We start from the raw sequence: 15,917 nt of genomic DNA, 5'->3' as shown, positions 1-15,917 counted from the left end.
TAGGTCTCCACACCCCACTCTAGTTTCTGCTAAGAGCGTCAGGTTCTGAAGTGACCCAAATATCTTCCATCTCTGTCAACCCAGTCTGGTGAGGTGAAGATGAGCTTGGATCTAGGGTAGAGGGCAGCAAAGGGCTCAGGGATATGGGGGTGTGGGACTAATACTGAGGATGCTAATAATCACTATGGATGCTTTGGGTCACAGAAGATGGATACTCGGGATCACTGAGAAAAGCTCAAGGTCACCGTGGATGTTTGGAATTGCTATAGACACTTGGGGTCACTGCAGTCACGTGAGGTTGGAGTCATTGCAGGAGGTCATGGGCACAGTGGATACTCAGGTCATTGGGGGAAGCATAGGGTTTGAGTTACTGCAGGTCAGTGCCACTGTGAAAACTCAGGGCCACTGAGGACACTCATGGTCACTATAGACTCTTGGGTCACTGTTAGATGCTCATGGTCAGGGCAGATGCTCTGGACAGAAGCAGCAGGCATGGAGCCCCAGGATGGAAAGAGTCTGAGTTTGGCTCAGGCTGTGCCTAGCAGATCTGTCAGCTGACCTTCAATTGTAATGCAAGGCAGATTGTTCAGAGGAGGGGACAGTGGCCTGCAGCAGATAGGGAGTACAAAGCATGAAGGATGGCCCAGCTGCCTGCCAGGTGACCGTGAAGCCAACAGGAAGGGCCAGGAACAGCTCCTCTCATCTCTCAGCCTGTGGTGACCAACACCACCAACTCCTGCCTTCTATCCCCAGCCTGTGGTCACCCACACTGCAAACTCCTGCCCTCTGTCCCCAGCCTGTGGTCACCCACACTGCAAACTCCTGCCCTCTGTCTTGCCCTAGATCCCTGGGTGCTGCCCCAGATCCCTGGAAGTGGCAGGCCCATTCACACTCACTGGCCACAAAGGGTAGAGCTGAAGTGTCATTAACTAATTAGCAAGTCTCTGATTGTAGCACCTGAAGGGATTTTAGCACAACCTAGTTAGCCTTCTACACATGGCCTCTGGGAGACAGGTGCTTGCACATGAACAAAAAGCCATCCCCAGAGGCCTATGACTAAGTCCTATTGGTCTCACTGGCCCTTCCCCAGCTATCTGTGACCCCAAGCCCAAGTGTCTACATCAACTCTTAGTTTTTCTCAGTGACACTGAGCATCCCAGTACCCTGATGTAGTCAAAGTAGATGGTAAGGGAAGGACTGGCCTAAGGGAGAAGAGAGTCATCATAATAGATGGGACTAGGTTCAAACAACAGTCAGCCCTGGCCATACAACATCACCTTCTGGCTGCCCCCTAGCTTTGTCTGGGAGGCCTGATGGTAGTGTGTGTTTGTGTGTGTATGAGTGTGCATACGTGTGCAGTGGAGCAAAACTGATTACCTCAGGGTAGGCAGGAGACATGTTCTGGCAAGGCAGACAGACACAGACAGACAAGAAGGGGCCAGGGACAAAATATTATCCCCAAAGGCCTGGCCCCCTCGTGGTTCATTCAGCCCCGAGTTTGTAGCTGACATGGGAGAAATGAAGATATTCTGGTTTTGTTTGTTTTGAGACAAGGTCTTTCTTTACAGCCATGGCTGGCTTCAAACATCCAGAGATCCACCTGCCTCTGCCTCTGTATCCCAAGTGCTGGGGTCAAAGGAATATATTGCCATGTGCAGCTTGTTAGGAATAAAGATGTTCGAAAGAGACGTGTCTCTCCATTTGACTATCAGACTATTGGAGCAATGGTCCCCAAAGAAATGGGAATTTACTCAGGGATATCTGGAGAAGGGGGTGCCAGTGGGATTGGAACTTGTTTCCTGGAAAGAGAGCTAACAGTTGTAACAACTCATCATACCATCTCTCAGGATGAGACTGAAGCTCAGAAAATGATGGGTCAGTGGTGGGCAGGACCACATCTTGACCAAGATGCCTTAGATGTACACATCAGTTGTTCTCCATTGAAACATTGCTTTTTCTTCAGGTCCCAGAAGATGGACTTGGGGTGTTCGCTGGATCTCTTTGTCCCTCTACCTGATGTGGCCACATTCAACAAACCTCCCCTTTCTTGCTTTCTACCTTGAACTTGGCTCTTTTAATTTGCTACTGAGGAAGGTGGCTGGGCCTGACTTGGGTCACAGGTGGTGACACACCCCAAGTTAGATAACAGGTTTTCCTATGGGCTAACCCCTAGCTTGATCAGCACCTTTTGATCCATCCAGCTCTCAACAGAACCACTGTCTTAGTTAGGGTTTTACTGCTGTGAACAGACACCATGACCAAGGCAACTCTTGTAAGGACAAGATTTAATTGGGGATGCCTTACAGGTTCAGAGGTTCAGTCCGTCATCATCAAGGTGGGAGCATGGCAGCATCCAGACAGAGGTGGGGCTGTAAGAGTTGAGAGTTCAGCATCTTCATCTGAAGGTTGCTAGGAGAAGACTGACTTCCAGGCAGCTAGGATGAGGGTCTTAAAGCCCACAGAGACACACCTACTCTAACAAGGCCACACCTATTCCAACAAGGCCACACCTCCTAATAGTACCACTCCCTGGGGCCAAGCATATACAAACCATCACAATCACCAACTGGTGACCAAACCATCAACACATGAACCTTTCTGAGAGACATCTCATATTCAAACCCTAGCATGGTCCTATGGGGTTCCCCTCATACTTTTATATATAATGGTGAATATGGTCAGGAGAGCAAAGACCTCTGTCACCCCAACCCTTCCTGCCACTCTCTTTCCTAGCCATGCCTGGCAGGTACTCCTTATTCCTCTGGGCTAAGTCTGTTACTCTGCAACTGTTAGACAGAAGGATGACGCAGAGGGGCCACCTTCTGAGATGGCTTCCTCTTCCATTGAAAGCCACCATCTGGCTCATGCTTCTCCGTCACTAATGTACTTGTCCACACTGGCACACGGCACAGATGTGCTGACATCTGCTCAAACACCCACCTGCAAAGAGGCGCTGGCAATTGTGAGCTCAGGCGATTGCCGTGAAGGTCCTTGTGTGAGTTTCTGCGAACACAGAGACCATTTTCATGCAGGAAGAGTGCCTCACATGGCATCCCTGGGTACTGCAATCTAACTTGGTGAGAATTCACCAAACCACCTGGGGCCATTTTGCTTTCCCATGGGAGGGTGGGAGCCTACAGCTTGGTTGTTTTTGTCTCAGCTTTTTTTTTTTTACATGTGTGAGATGATTTCTGATTGCATCTGGAATCTACAGGCCTTCATGACTGAAGACACAAAATATCTCACCAATATCCCCTTTGGTGACATGTCCATGACTTTTGCCCTCCTCGTCTTATTTCAAAGTGATGACTATCATATAGAAAATTTCAAAGACAGTCGTTTCTTTCTCTCCCTTATTGTGGGGGGGCACGTGTGCCAGGTGCAAGTGTGGAGGTCATAGGGCAACTTTTGTGATGTCAGCTCTCTCCGTCCACCGTTACGTGGGTTCCAAGGATTGAACTCAGCTTGTTAAGCCGCAAGCGTGTCTTTACCTTGGCATCATATTCCTTGCCTCAGGAATAAGGTCTCTTGGCAGCCTGACCAGATTGAGGGGCATCAGAAAGAACCTGCCAGGAGGTGTGTGCTGAGGGCACAGTTTACTGGCTGCTCATTGGAAATGCTGAAAGGGCCAAGGGAGACGCTGGAAGGCTAGTGCTGGGGGTGGGGGGAGGGTCTCTGCCATCCTGAGAGGACTGGCATAGGACAGGCTCAAGACTGGAGCAGTCCTGGAGTGAGGCTGTCCTGTGGATAGCATGGAGGTTCCTTTCACCAAAGGTCAAGTCCGGTGAGCGGCCCCCTGGGACTTGGAGCGGAATAGTTGCAGCTTCTGGGAAGAGGTGCCTCAGTCTGACGGGGATCAGGGGTCTCTATGGAGACACGTTAAACTCCAAGGCCAAGGAAAGGACAGGATTGGGGCCAGAAGCAGTGGCTTCTGAGCACTCACAGGAGGCAGCTTTAGCGGAGATGCTCTGCTTATCTTACCTGGATCCGAGGGGCAGTAGAGTTCCAGGCACAGAAAGAGAGCAGGACTATGTGGGGGCGGGGCACACAGCAGGAAGGCCTGGCAGGGGAAGGTACATCCTAGGGTGGCACAGCTCCTTGTCAGTACACTAATCCCTCCTAACAACCTGGTGTCATGAAAGCCTATGCACACTATGGGAATGTCTGGAGGGGATAGATCAAGGCAGGGCAGGGTCTGAGAGCAGAACCATAGGACCCATCCCTTGTAGGGTTCAGTGCTGTAGCAGAGTCTCTTACTCATGGGTCAAGCTAAGCCTTATCCCTGACCACACATTGAGCCTTGGTCCTCTGCACACATTGAGTACTGACCCTGTCCACTTACTAAAAACAATCAGTAGGCTTCCCTACTGACACAGGCCTTGAATCTGAGAAGCCAACACTGTGGTTGTGGAGATGGCTTCGGGCTTGGTGGGGTGCTTGCTATGGGCGTCCAAGGAACACATCACTGGATGTGCCAGCCAGCAGACCCCCTTCTCCTGTGCTCTCGCACATCCTGGCCAAGGCTCAGCAGCAGGCGGAGAGCAGAGACCACACTGCGAGTGCTGCTGTGACTCAGCGGGCTCCTCCTCACTTTATTTTTAACTCCACCGAACCCTATAAATACAGCAACGATCGCCCAATACCGTCAATACTCCCAACGCCTCCCGCCCTGGTGCTGGCCCACTGTCGTGGGGGCGGTGTGGAGAGGAGGCTGCTGAGCAGACCTGAGGCAGACACCATGGGGGTGTTAGATCCTCAGCCCCTGATCTTTGTGTTTCCCTGGTGGGCAGTCTGTACCTCTTCTTTGCCATCCATTACGGAGCAAAACATAACAGCTGGGTTTTGTTGTTTGTTTTCTTGTCGTTCTTTTGCCTGAGACCGAGGGTGCATGACTGAGTGTGTGCAACAGAGCCCTCATTGCAGCATCTGCTGGAGGAGAGGTTAGGGCTTCTTCGATGGTGACTTGTGGCTTACAGATATCTGACAAGTGAGTGGATGGACAGTTAGACTGGAGCTTGGTGTTGCAGGGCAAAATGTGAAGGAAGGTGGTGGCGATGCCATCAGGCTGTCTGGAGACTTTCTGCTCTCTGCCATTCAGGATGGGACACAGAGGGACCTAGACCACTTCGTAGACGGAAAGGCCCAATACTGCCATCATGGCATAGATAGGAGATAGACCCTCAGGCAAAAGACCTGTGGGTCTATGGGATGAGACAGGAGTCATGAAATCTGATAACCAATCCTGTGTGGCACTAACCACTATGCCAGGCTCCTTGGAAGCGTCTTCCCATGATGCTCTCTGGTGTGTGCTTCTCCTGTGTGGAGCTGAGGCCCAGCGAGAGGAGCAACCATCTATAGTTGCATAGCAAGACAAAACCAAGGGTGGCTATGGCTCACCTCAGGTCGAGATGGGCTGGGCGGTGGGACCAACTGGTTCCCCACCCTCAGCTAACTTGTGGCTTTTTTTTTCTCTGCAATTCCTGTGGTTTTTCATGGTCATAGAGCAGAGCCCCATGGCTGGTACCATTACCAATACAAGGACAATCTCCTAGAATATCTACTATTGTGGGCTTTTAAGGTCCTGGAAGTTCCTCATAAAGGGTACAGGAACACAGCCAGTTGAGGTCTAGCCTGGGTTACCTTCTTCCTATCATACTCGAGGAGCCTGAGATACCCAATGGTTCTGTTTGTGTACACATCATGGTCTCTCCACAGATCTCCTGGAACTGGTAGGATGAAGGTGCTTGGGCCCCAGGGCTTTCAGTCCTTGCCTATTAGTTCTTCATTCAGAACAAGTGTCGGGCTGGAGAAGAGTAGCTGGGCTCTCCTTAACTCAGAGAAGCAGTGTGGCTGCTGAGAACAGGACCTTGGGGTAGGGAAGGGGCTGTCCACCCAGGAGGCACCTTACCTGGGCGGTGGTGGGAATGGAGTTCTGTGGCCTTAGAGCTCTTTCTCTGCTTCTGGCCTGTTTTCTCTAAAATATTCTGGATGTTTGCCAGCTTTCCTGCTCAGGCAGTTTGACCTATCTATTCAGCAAACACACTGTGAAAAAATACTCATATACCAGTGGTCACCAAACAGGAGCTTCACTTTAGGATAGAGAGGCCGTAAGGTCAGTGCTAGGCTAGAGGAGGGCAGGTACTTATGTAACTTGGAGGGCACAAGGAAGGCAGCCTGGGCTAGGACCTGGGTGGGTGTGGAGGCAGAGCCCAGAGTGGGAGGAACTTCCAGGCAGGAGGTCCAGGCTGGAACAAGGGACATTGATGTTAGCTGAGTCTGAGAAGGTGATGGACCTATCCCATGGCCCTACCCTGTGGCTGCTCAATACTTGGCAGGTTGACTGTTGTGCCTACTTTTTAGGCTGGAGGAGGGCAAGAGTGAGGTGGGCTAGCCAGCTACCTTCTGAAAGGGCTGAAGACTATTTCCCCTGCTGGCACTCCAGGCCACGACTGAGTCACACAGCCAGCTGAGCTGGGTTCCTGTCAGAACAGAGGGAAAAAAATGTGGTTCTCCTAATAACCATGAAGGAACATGAGGTGAATGATTTAATGAGTGAATGAAGGCTGTTCACTCATTCATTGAGCGACTAGAGTGGGAGGCTCAGACACCTTATGCTGTTGGGGTGGGGGGTTGTTGAAGGGACGGTAGGAGGTGAGACCCTTACTGAGTAGCCAAGTCTGCTGGATTTGGAGATGTAGTCTAGCTGGAGAGATGGCTCAGCAGCTAAGAGCACTGGCTGCTCTTCCAGAGGACCAGGGTTCAATTCCTAGGATCCACATGGCAGCTCACAACTGTCTGTAACTCCAGTTCCAGGGAATCTAACATCCTCACACAGATATACGTGGAGATGTAGTCTAAGCCAAGGCCACCTATGTGGCTTCTGGGGCTGGACTGGGGTCCTCATGAGCCTCTCAGGCAGCTGCAGTTGCTGAGCCCAAGGCCCCTCCAAAGGTGTTAGAACTACTCCAATCCAATGTCCACAACCAGGGTCTCTCTCTCTGCCTTCCAAGTATCAGAATCCATTTTGCAGCTGCCAGTCTCAGAGCCTTGCTCTGTGGTGCCTGTGATCTGAGAGAATGGACTCGAGGCCTGCTAGAGACCTGGTGCCAACTCTGCCCAGGGAGCTCTGATCCTGGGCCTATTCCCCAAGCCTCAGGGGAGGCTTCTTCTCTCCTGCTCCCTTCTCTGCTATGCTCAGGTTGTAGGAGTGAGCATCCTACCTCTCTGTATGAGGCAAGATGGCCTCTCACACCCCAGACATGAGAGGAGGCACTGAGCCCATTGCTCAACCACTTAGCCCATGATGTGGGGGGAGGAAGCCATTCTGGAGCGGTCACCTCGTGGGAAGCGCATTTAATTTTCTTCTTTGTCTGTGGTGTTGAGGATGGAACCTTGGACTGGACCACTGAACCACGCACCCAGCCCTCCCCTCCCTCTTCGTCTTGGAAGACATAAGAGGGATAAGAATGACTACCTAGACTTCACACAGGCCTTGGCCTTTAGTTACCCATCTTCCCAAATGCCCGAGCCTCTTCCCAGCACAGGTAGAGCTGGGCATGTGGCCCACCCAGCCTTCTCTGTCCTCATCAATGACGGTACCATGAACAATAATTGTCCCCATGCATGTGTCTGGACACAAACTTATACCAATGTGAGCTGGAATCTACCTTCACATCCAGTGCAGGCAGAGACAACCATCTCTGGTGTACAGGTTCATGCCCTCTTCCTGTTGTCACCCTGGCTTTTACGGTGTGCACACACACTAGTGCCTTAGGGTCCTGAACCCATGCTAGTATTTGGGTTCTCATGCGAAGCACTCTTTCAGACACCTCCCAGGTACACAATTGGGTTCACAAGCTCACTGGCACTCAACACTGTTCACATGCTCAATTCCCTGCGCGCGCGCGCGCGCGTGTGTGTGTGTGTGTGCCTAGGATCCACTAGGCAGGACCATGCGATTAGCAAAGGCCAGGGCAAATCATATTCTGCTGCCCCTGAATGAACTAGGCTCATCATTTGGCTGCCAGGAGAATCACCAAGTGACACATCCTGACCCACGCTCCTCCCGACTCTGGCCTTTCCTCCCATGTATCCACTGGAGAATGAAGAGGAACTTTCAGGAAGCCCAGTGCCAGGCCGAGATTGAATATCTAGGTAGGATCCTCAAAGGGCCACCCCAAGTCAATAAGCAGCTCCCAGGCATGGTCCTTGCTAGGGCACTGCAATTGCACTCATCCTCAGATTTCCGGTCTGTTTTCCCGCGGGAAGTTCATGTCCATGCTCCTGGTACCCAAGCCTTTTCCGCTAGGCGCGACTGAGGCTGGGTCCAGCTTCCTCCTTTCACTTCACCCTTAATCTTACTGGACTTGAAGCTGAGAGCCTTCCCGACTGGCATCTTTTGGCCGCGCCAGCCGCCGTCAGGATGTCTTCTTCCCCGCTCCCCGCTTCCTCACCCCCCACCCCCCACCCCGCGCGTGGTACGCTGGGACTCGCAGTCCTCCGCTTGGCGTGCAGAAGGCCACGTACCATTGGCGGGTTTCTTCGCCACGTGATGTTTGGATGACCGGCTTGCTGCTACACGCCCCACCTCCCCGAATGTTGGAGCACGCCCCAGAGGTGAGGCAGGTGAGGCAGGTGAGGTGTCGGGAGCGGGCATGGGCTGGGCTACAGCCTTGGGAGAAGGCAGAGCCGCTCCCTCAGGAGTGCGGGGCAGGGCGGGGCCTGGAGGCCCTCCGAGTGGGCGGGGCCGGGTGCAAGACCGGTGTGCCTGGCTTGGAACCCCAGTGCAGAGCATAGGATAGAGACTTACATCACAGATGCAGCGCTAGGGTGCGTGGCTTGGGCACTGCGTGGGCGAGGGAGGTCCGAGCGGGCAGAGTGGCTCCGGGTCTGGCTAGTGTACTTGCTACCCACCTTTGAGGACTGCGCTGTACCTGAAGCGTCCGCGAACTCACTCGTTAGCTGCAAGAGGTGTCCCTGAGGCTCTCAGGAAGAATCAGCCCTTGGGCCCTTGTTGGAGATCTTGATCTCCTGTCCCTCCTCCTTATTCCGTTCTTTAAGTTGCTTCACCGGGATCCCTTTTGAGGCTTCCAGGTGATCTGGATCTGCGGTGTCCCCGCGGAATCCCCAACCTAGGGCCACTTGTTGTTGGTAGACTCCTGTCTCACCCTTCTCTCCACCGGGAAGCTCTGTCTCAGATGTCCAGGGTGGCAGTCACTAGTCACGTGTAACTAAATTAACCTCGAAGAAGCTACTTCTGCAGGGTGGACAGCACAGCTGGGGACTTGAAGTCTTCCCAGGAAGTTTCCTGGGTCAGGGTGCAGCTCCACTACCGCTCATCAAGCCATGTACCTTTCCACCCACATCGCAGCACCCCTTCCTTCTATCCCTGCGTGGTGCCTGCTTGCCTTTCCCTTAGGCCCTGGCCTGGAGCCATCCTGTGTAGTCACTTTCTGACCTCGCTTTTCTTCCTCTTACCCCATATTTGCTCACTGCCGTTGCTTGCTCTCTGTGTTACTTTGCATGTCTGTGAGGCAAGGATTGAATTTGCTGCATGGCATGTGCCTGCACTGTGGCTGTACTCACAGGCTGGAAGTGCAGGTCAAATATGTCAGGGGCAAAGGTCCAGGGTAACACTGTACTTTCTAGTGATGCAGCATTATCCACTGTAAGCTTGTGGTGGGAATCTAACATACCAGGCACTGGGACCCAGGGTATGCGTGGTCAAAAGCAAACTGTGACGGTGGATGCTTGGGGGGAGGCCTATAAAAGGCCAGGAGGGTTCCTACAGGAGGTTGGGTTTTAGCTGGGTCACTTGTGAGGCTGACTAATGGTAGCTGGCATTCATATCTTCTGACTTTGTCCAGTCAAGTTTCCGCAGGTATTTCCCTGTATGGCCATATGCAGATGCTGGGATAACAGCCTAGGCGTCAGGGCTGTGTCTGGGAACTCATGGGTGGGCAGATGTCATTATATCCCTCTGGTCCATAGGTCCCTATTTGTAGGTCGAAGCTCTGCCTCTGGCTTGACCTAGGGTTCTAGTCAATATTTTTGGTTCTTGCTTCGTGCTCACAGGCCCTTGTTTCTTGCATACCCTGTGTCTTTCATTAATCTCCTTGTATGTACAGGCCAAGTCTGTTGCCTCGAATGTCCTTCAGTTCCCCCGTGCTCGTAGGAATCTGTGGTGTAGGTGCCTCTGCTTGCTTGTCCCTCAGAACCCACCCAGCTGGGCAATGTCAAGTGTGGATAGGCTGTAGAAGATGTGGAAGGGGAAATATGGATGTTGAAACATACAATTTGAGAAATTTGAGAACTAATCTATGACTGTAGGAGTAGCCAGTCATTCAGATATATGATGGGAGCCCTGCAGGGGGACCTTTCCATGATGTGGGATTTGAGTTGGGTCAGGTGGTGGGGCTCAGTTTGCTTGTTGGAGAGATGGGAGCATTCTGCAGGAGTCACATTGATCATGCCAGCCACACCCCCTCTCCTGGGCAAAGCCAAGCTCTGCTGAGGGTAACCCTGGGGAGAGGGCCTGTTGTGATTTTATCCAAAGGTGAGGAGCAAGGGGGCCAGGAAGAGGAACTGGGTTAGGCCCCTACTGTGCAGTTCTAAAGTGCTTTTCATGGGACCCAAACACACACAGTCCTGAGGTGTTTGGGCATGATGTCATTCTGCAGCGTTGGGGAAGAGTGTGTTGCTGTGTAACACAGCTTCTGTTGCTTCTCTTTTCCAGGGCACACAGGATGGGTGGGTTTGGGGCTAGGGAATCTATGTCGATCTTAGGGATGGGAGTTTGCCTGTGGTTGAGTTCTTCTAGGTCATTATGTCCCTTAAGTTCTGACTTATCAGTAACAGTGAGCCTCTTGGTATGAAGGTAGACATCAGACCGGTCTCTGTGTGGTCATGTTTGGCTCCTGTGTGGTCGCTGCATCTGTGAATGAGGGACTGGGTGACAGAAAGACCGAATATCAGAAGGGAAGGTGCGGTCAGTCCTGTCTTCTCCAGGACAGGTTCCCTGTTAAACTCTGTTTGGGTTTATGCTCTGTACATGGAATATTCTGGTCTTCAGTGTGTCAAGGGCAGGTGGGGAGGAGACCGATTTTGCATTCTTAGGAGAGAGACGTGCATCCTGACTTGAGTTGCGGGGAGATCTTTGGGTTCCTGAGCAGGTTTGCTGAGGAACTGGAGGCTGTGACAGAGGTGACCCTGAACTTGATCATCTCTGTACTTTCTGTTAGCTCTGCACTGAACTCTCTTCTGCAGAGATGTCTTGGCCAGGTCCTCCAGCACAGTAGGTGGCACCTGTCAACGAACCACTGTGGCTTGGAGTTTTCCAACGATTTTCATGTCTAGAGCACCTCACCTGAGTGGTTGAGGCCATCGTTCAAGGGGTCCTGTCAGATATCTAGGGCTGTCCTCAGGTGTCTCTCATTTCAGGCTGCCTTACTTTGTTCTGGCTGTCAGATTTTCCCGTCAGCCCTGAGGCTATCTGAGTTGAGGGAGGTATGCTTTGCTTGACTTCATATCCAGAGCACACAGTGGTGGTGGGGAGATGGGTACAGCCTGTTAAGACTTACTTCAGCTTGGTGACTGTTGCAGGCAGGCAGGTAGTTTGCTGGGGTCATTGGCCCACCCAGACAGAAGCCCAACAAGGCCTTTGCCAGGGACTCTCTAGTCAGGGCCCTTGTCTCAAAAGAATAGTGTTCTATGTGGCTATGTGGTCAGACCTTTGTAGGAGGCTCAGGACATGGTGTCCCAGAGAGAGGCTGCCTGCAGGATGCATTCCTCGTAGAGTACATGAGGAGTGACCCTGGAAGCTTGGGCAGGAAGGGAGGCCTGGACTTGGCAGTAAGTGTTGGTGCTTTTCAAGAAAGGCCTGTTGAGTCTTGTTGAGATTTGCTAGAGGGGGCTGGACAGGGTCTTCTGGCTGGAGCTGAAAGGTCTGGGTTGGTCTGCCCCAGGGCTCCACGCTGTGTGGCTGGACTCCCCATGGTGCAGTGACACTGTGTACCCTTTAGTGGATCTGGGGCAGCTAGGTCCTTCCTGGACTCATGGCAGGGGCTGCTCATTATCTTGGCAACCCTGGGCTCTTCTTGGACTCCTGAAAACAGTGGTCCTTCCTGACTGGAAATGAGCAAGCAGGGCCAAGCGGTCACGCTGGCCCTGAGAGACCCTGGCCAAATGCTCTGGCCCAATAAACCTTTATGATTTTCTTCCACCGGATCGATGGGAGATTGTCTTGTTTTCTGACTCTGATTTCCCCCGAGACAGGGATGGATCCCGGGCCTGACTTATTCTACATTCTGGTGTAAGCCCAACATTTCAGCTCCTTAGCTATGGGATGTTAACCGTGTCACTTTCCAGAGCTCCCAAGCCCTGCCCTCTCACACTGTTGATATGATCATAGCTTCCAAGGGTCCAGCATGCCCATCCTAGAGATGCAGAGGCTCCAGCCTTTTGGCATAGCACTTGAGAGTCAGAGGACAGTTCTGAAGCATGAAGAAAGGGCTGTGGCAGCAGGGGAATATGGACCTCAGGCAGTGGGGTGGCCCTCTTCCCAGCCATCTTCTGAACTGCTCCACTTTCCATTTCCCACTCCAGATAACCTGCTCTGTCTTCTGACCGGGTGCTAAGGGCCTGGCCTGCTTTTAAGTGAATTACAGCATCCCTGTGGTCATTAAGTGGTCGCCATCACTGTCTCCCCCCCCCCCCCCTTTAGAGTCTGTTGTCTTCTGTCTGTTGACCAGCGGGCATCTGCCTGGGTCTGCTGGCTTCCTTAAACATTGCAGGTCTGCATGCTTCCTGGGTTTGAGTAAGTTATCACACTCTCACGGGGCTGTAATGACTGACACTTCCTGAAGCCTAGCATTCTGACTTTGGAGACAAGCCTGCTGATTGCTCTGCCCCTCTGCCTGCTTAGCATCCTCTTTTGCTTTACGGGAAATCCAAAGAGGCCGATGCATTACGTGCTGGAAAGCTGGAAGAGGCCCATGAACTAGAGATGGTGTTGACAGTGGCAGGGATTATACAGTGAGTTCGTCCTGGGATTCTGCCCTATAAGGAGGACACTCTCGGTGTATGTGGTCTAAGTCTGAGGTCCGTAGGAGGTATGTTTTTGCTTTTCTGATGGAGAGAGGAGGTTGGGGCAGAACTCAGAATTCATGTTCCCATGAATGTGCTTCCTGGCATGACAGCTGGTCCTGGGGAAGGTGTCATTGCAGGGACATGCATCACCAGAGGATGTGGGGGCAGATGCCATGCTTAGGGAATATGGTCTGTCCCTGTGTGCCTATATGTTTATCCTGTACCTGCGCAAGATCCAGGGTAGAGTCTGACGGCTGCAGGTGAGCCTGTACCAGCGGAATGTGGGGCACAGGCAGGATATAGTAGGAAGATATTCCAGGAGAGCTGGAGGGTTCAGGTTTATGCTGAGGGACTCAACAGTCATCAAGGACTACAGGGAATCTTGTGGAAAAGCCTGGAGAGCAGATGGGGTGCAGTGCCTCGCCTGCACAAGCCCACCTTGACCGCACACTGTCTCATTATCCATTCTAGCCAATTCTCTGAACAAGGATACATTTTAAAGTTGGAAGCTCAGAGTTTTACTCCCAACACTGACAAACACACAGCCCAGGAGCCTCTTCCTGGCTTGGCCATCCACTCACTTTTAGAGGCACCAGCTAATGAGGAGTTGGGTTCATCTCAGAGTCTGGCCTTCTTTCCTGGGCTGCTTCCTCAATAGCCAGGGTGCTGATGAGCAGAGAGTCTGGGATTGAGGTGGGGTGGGGCCTGCAAAGGATGGTAATCCTGTTTTCTCCTGGTCTGGCATCTAGACTGGCTCCAGCTGTGAGTCTCTTCCAGCTGGTCCAAGGCCTCCAGCCCTGCCTTACTGGTGCTGACTCGTGTGGCCACAGCGTGGCCCTGGCCTGTTGGGTGTAGCTAGGAGTCATAGGTACCCTGTCCTTCCCATAGAAAGACTGGCTTTCACTTGGCATTGAACTTTTTTTTTTAATGTACTTCCAGCCTTGGAGACCCTGGGCCTACTTCTGATGGCTCTTTTCACCTGTCCCTGAGTGTCTATCTTAACCCGTTCCCTGGTGTCTGTTTTCAGGCCACCCCTTCAGTTGCAGTGTCCTCTTATGGAGACTCCTCCCTGCCTTAAGCATGGCACAGTGCTGTTGTGAGCAAACCCCTCAGCTTGCTTCTGTTCAGCCACTTGACTCTGAGTGTGTGTGTGTGTTTGTGTGTGTGTGTACGCGCAAAGCTATAGATAGATATCACCAAGATGCCAGTAAGATGTCTGGTTGTCTCGATGGTTGCTTTTTTTGTTTGTTTGTTTGTTTTGTGGTGTTCTATGTTGCCCTCCTTTACAGAGTTTGTCTGTCTCTATGGTCCCAGCATCATAAAAGGCATAGTTAGGCACCCAGTGGCACTTGTTGTGACATGAGCCGACCATTGGGAAGAGCATTCATCTTTGCAGTTCAGTTTCTGATGGCCCTTGAGCACCCACTCATCCACATGGCAGGAGCAGTGATGGCCAGTAACAGCAGATACCCCCAAGACAGGCCTTTCACCCTTACCTTGTAGAAGGGAGGCTGGGACTTGCTGAGGGCGGCGGTCTGCTGCTGTTTGTATACCTTGATGTTGCCAGGAGAGTTTGCACATAGTCTGGATGTCATGAGCACTGGGCAGGCCATACGGGTAGGTGGGCTGTGGCAGTGTTGTAGCGACTGGGAGGAGCATGCCAAGGTGGGTGGGTCATGAGCTCAAGATGGTCACCCGAGAACATGGTCACATGTTCCTCTAAGACTTCAGAGCAGATGAAGGACAGAGCTGGGAGAGAATCCAGTTAGTTCTAACCATTGTGTCTGCTGTCTGGTTTTTTTTTTTTTTTCACTGAGTTAGAGCTCTGGACAAGGAATTGCTTTTAGGTAGAAAGTGGGTTTGGATTGTTGCCCCAAAGCCAGGATCTAAATTTCCCACTCTCAGCACCCACCCCTTCTGATACTGAGACAACTCTAATTGGTCTGTTCATTTGTTCATCTTTTAGGATGAGCCATTGTGGAGCTGTAACTGACTATACCCCATCTTTCTGATGTGATATCAGAGGCCACAGCTGCTTATCCCAAGTGGCCCTTCTGTGGTAGGTTACAGCCCAGTCCTGCCTCCTTGGGTCTGACAGGATTTCTGGGCCTCTTTTCCTTGCCTGTGCCATCTGTATACTACCTGTGCATATGGGTGCAAGGTGAGTACAAGGTAGTTGTGTTGGCACATGAGCCCACAAAAGCCAGAGGGGCTCTGTCAGCAGGGAGTGAAGTCAGGAGCCAGATGGTGGTCAAGCTACAGTTGGTGGGTGGGTCATGAGCCAGCAACCAACCACAGCCTGAAGTCAAAGGTCTGTGTATGTAACCAACAGCCAGAAATAACCACATGGCTCTACCCACTGGAGGACAGGTAGAACACTAAGCCACACTTCTCCTGAGGGAGGGGAGGCGAAGGTCTTGGATGAAGGGTATTAGCAATATCCATGCCAGCCATCTGGCTAAGCAGTGTTGAGTTTCAGACATGCTCCTTCCTCCTGAATCAAGACCATAAGGTAGGTGAGCTATCACAGGATAAAACCTATACTTGTTCAGACAGGGTCTCCAAAGATAGAAGGGGAGAACACTCAGGAGGAAGGAGCATGTCCCCAGTTATTAGGAGTCTTTGCTAGGGTCTCTCATAGATTCAACGGAATTTCCATTGCTTTAATTTCCATTTTTTTCCCAATGCACGGCCCCCCCAATTTCCAGTTGTTTCTCTCCATATTGTCTACCTCCCTCTCCCCTGACCTGATTCCTCCTATCCCCAATTCACCCTCAGCCACCCCAGTCCACCTGTGCAATCTATTTGCTCTTCCTGGGGAGATCCCTGCA

General features: G+C 52.0%; 1 long non-coding RNA gene across 1 annotated transcript in view; it reads left to right on the top strand.

Moving 5' to 3' along the window:
* Nucleotides 1-8,572: 8,572 nt before the first annotated feature.
* The window catches only part of Gm32168 (predicted gene, 32168), a 74,525-nt gene continuing 67,180 nt past the window's right edge, over nucleotides 8,573-15,917 (top strand). Inside the window, exons 1-2 of the long non-coding RNA NR_144499.1 lie at nucleotides 8,573-8,616; nucleotides 15,053-15,247. This is a non-coding gene — a long non-coding RNA (predicted gene, 32168). The remainder of the gene's footprint in view (nucleotides 8,617-15,052; nucleotides 15,248-15,917) is intronic.

This window comes from Mus musculus, chromosome 15 (genome assembly GCF_000001635.26).
Source record: "Mus musculus strain C57BL/6J chromosome 15, GRCm38.p6 C57BL/6J".
Taxonomy (NCBI): Eukaryota; Metazoa; Chordata; class Mammalia; order Rodentia; family Muridae; genus Mus; species Mus musculus.
This window is presented reverse-complemented; position numbering and strand designations above follow the sequence as displayed.